Below are 7,500 nucleotides of genomic sequence, written 5' to 3'. Positions count from 1 at the left end.
TGGAGATCCAGTCTTCTTTACTATGCATGTTGAAGAGAATTGGTTTCGGCTTACGAGGAAAACCGTGCATTGCCGAGTGCATATCTGTCATTATATTTTGCTTAGGTGGGGGCTTGTATGTCTGACATCATGGAGTAAATTTCCCCATAATATGATGTGGGAGACTGTTGGAGGAGGTTGCAAACAGGAAAAAATTTGGCAGGACGACTAACGGATCGTTGTATACCATTTCAGCTCCCCAAACATCCAGATGTTTTTAGGAGTGGTCCTTATTCCCAGGATGACTCAGGGAAACTGGGTAAACCAGCTGGAGTCCTTGCAGCATGACATCAAACCTGCATTGAGGATATGGTGAAAGTGTTTAACCATACCGCTGGAAGCAAGGTTGTATGCTGTTATTTGAGGAAGGGTGATACCAAGAAGATTCGCTAATGATGTCTACAATTGAGAGGTGAAAGTGGTACCCCTGTTGGAAGTGATATGCTATGGGATACCAAATCTTGCTATCCATGCTGAGAGTAAGGCATATGTACACAAGGCGGATGTTGCACCTTCCAGGGGAATATCTTCAGGCTAACGAATGGAGCGGTTGATGACGATAAACAGGTAACAGTGTCCTTATGATGTGGGTAGGAGACCTACAACATCGATGCGAATGTGGCAAATCACCGCTCAGGTTGAGGAAAGGTTCCCACTCTTGAATCCATGTGTCAATGTACTTTTGAGCTTTATTATGAAGTACAGGCATGGGCCAAATCCTTACTATCCTTAGTAATGCCATGCCAAATGAACTTTGTCTTCAGTGGCAGTGCACTAGAACAGTGCAAGAAATGTGAAAGGCCATGAATAAAATCAAACATATCTCGGTGTATGGGAGAAGGTATCCATGGTCTAGGTCTAACAGTACTGACATCACAGAGGTGGGTGGTGTTGGAGTCATTGAGAGTGACATCTTCCCAGGGAAGGGATGTGCAGGATGTCCTACATGCTTGGTACTCTGGATCTTTTCGTTGGGTTTCTGCCAAGGCGTTATAGTCCAATGCCAGGTGAATGGAGGCCAATGTGTTTCTTGACAGGGAATCGGCATTGAGATTTATTTTCTCAGGGATGTGCTGAAAGGTGAAATTGAATTCAACCAAGTTGAAGAGGTGTTGGCATTGACGGGCAGATCAGGAGTCGGACAGTCTAGTAAAGGGGTACGCAAGAGGCATGGTGTCCATGCAATTGACAAAAGGTATGCCTTCAGAGAAGTGGTGAAAGTGACGGACAGCGAAGTGCACCACCAACAATTTGTGGTTGAAGGTAAAATAACCGTGTTCCGCATTGGACAGTTTTCCACCGAAGAAGGACAATGCCCGGGGTGAGCTACTGATGACCTGTTCGAGTGCTGCCTCAATAAGGACATTGCTGTCATTGATGGACAGAAGGAGACAGGCATGTGGCACAGGAAACCTGAGAGGAGCAGTGGTTGATAGGGCATGTTTTACATTGCAGAAGACCGCTTCTTGAAGGCGACCCAAGGAGCGAGATGAGGAGGGGCAACTGTGGCTGTGATGGCCTGCAGGATCCAGTGATAATAGATCAAGCGCAAGAATTCTTGCATTACTTTGACAGTCGTGGGCATGGGGAAGTTCTGAACAGCTTCTAACTTCTCAAGAAGGGGGTGGACTCCTTCAGAAGTGATGTGGTGCCCTAAGAAGGATACTTTGTTGGCACCAAAGGTACATTTGTCATACCGTACTACAAGGCCATTCTGTTGTAGGCAGTCCAGCCTGATTTGTAGATGATGGGGGTGTTCCTCATTGGAGGAAGAGAACAAAAGTATGTTGTCCACTAGCATACACAGAAGGGGATGCCGTCCATGAGACATTGAAAAGTGTCCCAAGCACTACAAAGGTCAAAACAGGATTAATTGAAGGTGTATATACCGAAGGGAGTGGTTATGGCATTCTTTTGGAGGTCATCTTGGTTCATGGGAACCTGATAATACCCCTTTACGAGTCGAGTCGGCGATGTTTGGGAGGGGGTAGTGATCTAGTTCTGTCTGCATGTTCAGGCCCTTGTAATCTCCATATGGATGCAGAGAGCCATCTTTCTTCAGGACACTAAATAAGGGTGAAGACCATGGGCTTGAGCCTTTTTGGAAAAGGCCTATTTCTTCAATTTCGGAGAATGTTTGTTTAGTGACTGCCAAACAATCCGGTGCCAGACGTCTGAATCTGGCAAACACTGGGGCCCAGTTGTCTTGATGTGGTGATGAATACCATTTTTCGTGGGAACCGTGGCTGTTTGATAAAATTATGGGCCGAAAACTTCGTGTTATGATATGAGGAGGTGGGCATAGGCCTCCCTGGGTGTACTGTTGTTGGGATGGAGGTAGGACAGGGAAGGTTGGAGAGGCTTTGAGAAGTAAGAATCTATGGAGACTAACCGCCAGTGAGCTACATCAACCAGGAGGTGGAAGCTTGAGAACAAATCCACACCGAGGATTTGCAATGCGACGTCAGCAACGAGAAACTTCCAAATATAGCTGGTCCTCCTATACAATAATGTGAGGGTTTCATAGCCATGGGTGGGTATCGCAGATCCGTAGGCAGCTACCTGGCTGATGTTGGCAGGTTTAGACAGAATACATCGTGTCCTGGAGAGTATTCCTGACAGAATAGAATGGAAAGCACCTATGTCTACCAAACATCATAACTTTAGCATAACGTAGCATAACTTTTGCCGATGTATGTATGTAAGTGGTTGGAGAGGTCGGTGGTTGAGGCGTAAGCGAGAGGTGGTCTATGTGATTAGTGATTGGATTTTTGAATGCTCTTACAAGTCACAGGAAGGGCGTATGTGTCCTACCGTGTTACTGTCCGCTTCGATCGATGTTGAATTGTTGTTCGCTTCGTCAGGGGTGGAGGTATTAATGGAGGTCTAGAAGGTGGTGAAGTGGCTGTCCATATGGGCATTGACCTTGGTCTTCAGGTCGTTCATGGGAAAATATTGATATTGGGGATGGCAGCATGTAAAGGTTAGGGTAGACGCCGTCAGCGCCAGGATGCATGCGAACAATACTGGTTGGACGGTGATGGCGAGTACTGTTCTTCGAACTTTATGTGGGAGTTCCCTTGTTCACACAGCTAATCAAAGATTTCCAGGAAAGTGTTCTCGGGATCACCGCAAGAACATAATCGGCCTTGGTGTTTGACTGAGACCTGCCCTTTAAGAAAATCTGAACTTCAGCACGCTGGAACCAGGAAAACGCTTCTCCGCTGGTGAAAGGACGGTAGTTTCTGGGGCGTGGCATTGATAGTAGAGTCAGTGTCTCAGGGCAGCCTCATCAAGCAGGAAGGGAAGGCAGTGAAGGGGTAGCTAAACATTCTGGTAGCCATCAATGTGCAGATGAGCTGTTAGGTGCAACTGAGAAACATAGTAATTGCAACCATCTTTACTTCTACAGACAGCAAGCTTTTTTGGTATAGTTTTACAGCATTACAGATTCTGATTTCAAACAGAAAATATATGTTTTCCTGTAGTAAATAACGTGATTTGACTGAATTTGACCTTCATTTCAACCACAAACAAACAGAACAACCAGGTCGACTATCTTTAAGTAGCCGAACTGGTTACTTCTATTACCACCGAAATGAAGGTGAAAAAAGGTTAAATCCTGTTATTCTTCTAAAGGAAAACATATTTTCTGTTGAAATTTTTAAATATAAGGTCTCTTGTTATATATTTTCTTTTAAAATGCTTGAATATAATGAATTGTTCAGTTTCCGTCACTTCACTCTTCAAGAACGTATGTACTGCGAATGCTTACATTAGCAATGATACGCAACGTTACCAATGTTACACTGCCATTCCTAACGTTAGCAATACTACGATAATATTAGCATGTGTATTCCATATACCCTTTACACGATATATAAAATGGTACAAAAGGGTACAGAACCTAACAAACCAACCTAACCTAACCTAGAAGTTCCCAGGTCACAACACCTAGCTGGGAGCAAGCCCCTGGACCCCCTTCCCAGGTCACAACCCCTATCCAAGGTTCTACCTGCAAATATATAAAATAAAAAAAATTAATGACTTACTTTTATGACTGCGACGACGAAACTTGTGGGTCACCGGGGTGTGACTGCGAATCTGTGACAACTTAACTTCTTTGACTTAGTTCAGTACTGCACTTGGAACACTTCAAACGCTATTACATTATGAGATATAAGAAAATTATCAACATTTGAATTCACCGAAATACTTTCAAGTATGGATTACTGCAGAGGTTACAAGTTTTTAAAACTTCCACGTTACTTGAACTAACTTCAACAAAGGTTTCCCCAGAAAAGGGTTTGTTGGAAGGTGGGGGTAGGGAAATATTAAACCCCCTATGCAAAGTTTCCAGAGCAAGTATTTATGTGAAATCCTAGCGTGACAAGGTAATAACAAAATGTATAAAAGTAATATAGCAAGATAGAATGGAGTGTATGATAAATAATATTAAATGGGAATATAAAATAAGGTGATTTTATAAGGTATCGGACAATAAAACGAGTAATACTGGGGTCAAACGTAATATATATACTGTATGAGGGAATTACATAAAAGGGATGGTATAGTTGTACTGGATCAAGTCATATACTTGAATAAAGTGGGTGAAGTTGAATAGTTAAATTTGACAGCTAGAGAAAAAGAAATCCTCTTGGTGGAGGAGGAGCCTATGCGCAGGGAGGAGGGGTTTTTGCGCAGAAGGTTGAAACCTGCTATGTACAAACGAGCAAAAGAGAGCGTCTACAACCGACAAGTAGAATGACAAAAAATAAATGAAAAACACTGCTAATGTTAGCATGTTACGCTAACATTACCAATGTTAGTTTTTGCAGCTCACTATTGCTGTACTTTTCATATGACATAGCCTTTACAATGGCGCCTCCAAAGTTCATCTTCTTATATTGTTTTGTCTTTTCCTCCATTTTTTATACACCCAAGAAGGTAATGCATAGAGAAGAAAAGGCTTATTTTACCACTATATACCGTTTCCCCAGTATGTTTTCCCCACCCAAAACCCCGAGTTCCCATTGGGGGTCCCCATTATCGTTGGATATAAATGTGTATATATATATATATATATATATATATATATATATATATATATATATATATATATATATATATATATATATATATATACATATATATATATATATATGTATATATATATATATATATATATATATATATATATATATATATATATATATATATATATATATATATATATATATATACATATAAATTATATATATATATATATATATATATATATATATATATATATATATATATATATATATATATATATATATATATATATATATATATATATATATATATATATATATATATATATATATAAATATATATATACATATAAATTATATATATATATATATATATATATATATATATATATATATATATATATATATATATATATATATATATATATAGATATTTCTGAAACTCTTCATTTCTGACAGGAACGAGTGTCATTTTCGAAGACAGCGTAGTATTTTCTATAGGAAAAAGTAGTTTACTCACTAGGTTACATTGCCCTGTAATACAGTAAAATATTACCGCTCCTATAACAACTGTTTCAATGAAAGGTCCTACAAATTCAAACGGATCGATACGACCATTTACAGGTAAAAAAAAAAAAAAATACCGTTACAATGTATGAGCGTGTGTGATACACGTGCAGTACACTTCTGTTTTCGCAACTGGTTGTAGTGCACCCTAACTTCTTCGACACTACCATCTACGTATACTTTACCCAAAACTTAACTCAACCCACTGGAACCAACATCTTACACTTGATATGGGCCTTCAAACTTATCATGAACCTTATTCACATGTATTCTTCCCTTCCTCTCTCATTTTCTTTCCTCTAAACATCTTTATCATTCTCAGACACTCTCAACCTTGTACACTGATACCTCTACATAATTCGTTCCGTGAAGTGCTTCGTATGTTAAAACGATCATATGTTGGAGCGAATATTCCCTTAAGAATGCACTGCAATTTGTTTAATTTGTTCCTCAGCCTAAAACCCATGATAACTCCTTAATAAATTGCTACACATAATTACACATAACATTAATGGAATTGAATAATAGAGAAATATCTAAAAAAGAATAATAATAAAGAAATAATAAATAAAAAGGGGGTTTTTATTGACACTTTACCTTAGAGACAGGCCAGCGCAGGTGTAGGAATTGCTATGCAGGAGGAGACGGAAAATCAGCAAGGAGGTAGAGACGGCGACTGCGATAACGTACCGTAACTTACTCTAACTTACACTACGTGAACTTTAACACCTTAGCTTTTTTTTCATTTTTATATGTTATATTCTTTTTTTAATTTTTTTTCATTTCTATTTTTGATTTGCATTACTTTCACTCGATTCGGTCTTACTTTTCTTTGCTCCACTTTCTTTCTCTTCATTATGATCACTAGACCGTTTCGTAGATTTCTTAAAGAAACTATCAAGAGAAAGTTGCTTGGTATGGCTTTTGAGAATTTTTCTAAAGTGTGTTAAACAAACATCATCGAACTGCGCAACTACATGGCAAACCTGAAGTTTCTGAGGGTGATTCTTATCGATGAAATCAACCACGTGTTGATGATATGCCAACATTTGTTTTATTTCAGCTGAACCTAAGATGTGACCTACCTCCTCGATGTCCTCCGACTCACTCAACTGCGCTTGGAACTCATCATACTGGATGGCTTGCAGCTCCTTGACTTCCTCGGTGGTGAGCTCTTCATGATGCTCATCGACGAAATCGGTGATGTCATCTTCATCAACCTCCAGACCCATGCACTTGCCAAGGGATACAATCTCTTCAACGTCTTCCTCGACGGCAAGCACAGGTTCAGGCTCGCGGCCAAAACCTTCGAAATCTCTGGGAGCAACAGCATGAGGCCAAAGCTTCTTCCAAGCTGAATTCAGTGTCCGACGAGTTACTCCCTCCCAAGCCTGATCTATGATCTTTAAGAAGTGCATGATATTAAAATGGCTCCTCCAAAATTCACGCAAAGTTAAGTTGGTGCTTTGCGTGACATTAAAGCACTGCTTAAATAAGTGTTTGGTGTAGAGCTTCTTGAAATTAGAGATGACTTGCTGGTCCATGGGCTGGAGGATAGGGGTGGTATTCGGTGGAAGATACAACACTCTGATGAATTTGTATTCATCGATGATATCCTCTTCGAGTCCTGGGGGGTGAGCGGGTGCATTATCCAAACAAAGCAAGCACTTCATAGGCAAATTCCTCTCCTGAAGGTACTTCTTGGCAGCAGGGCCGAAAACTAGGTTCACCCATTCCACAAAGATATGCCTAGTGACCCAAGCCTTAGAATTAGAACGCCATAGAACATGCAGCAGGTCTTTATTAATTTTATGTGCTTTAAATGCCCTAGGGTTTTCGGAATGGTAAACTAATAACA

Source organism: Palaemon carinicauda, chromosome 6 (genome assembly GCF_036898095.1).
Source record: "Palaemon carinicauda isolate YSFRI2023 chromosome 6, ASM3689809v2, whole genome shotgun sequence".
Lineage (NCBI taxonomy): Eukaryota > Metazoa > Arthropoda > Malacostraca > Decapoda > Palaemonidae > Palaemon > Palaemon carinicauda.
Note: the sequence above shows the minus strand (reverse complement) of the source record.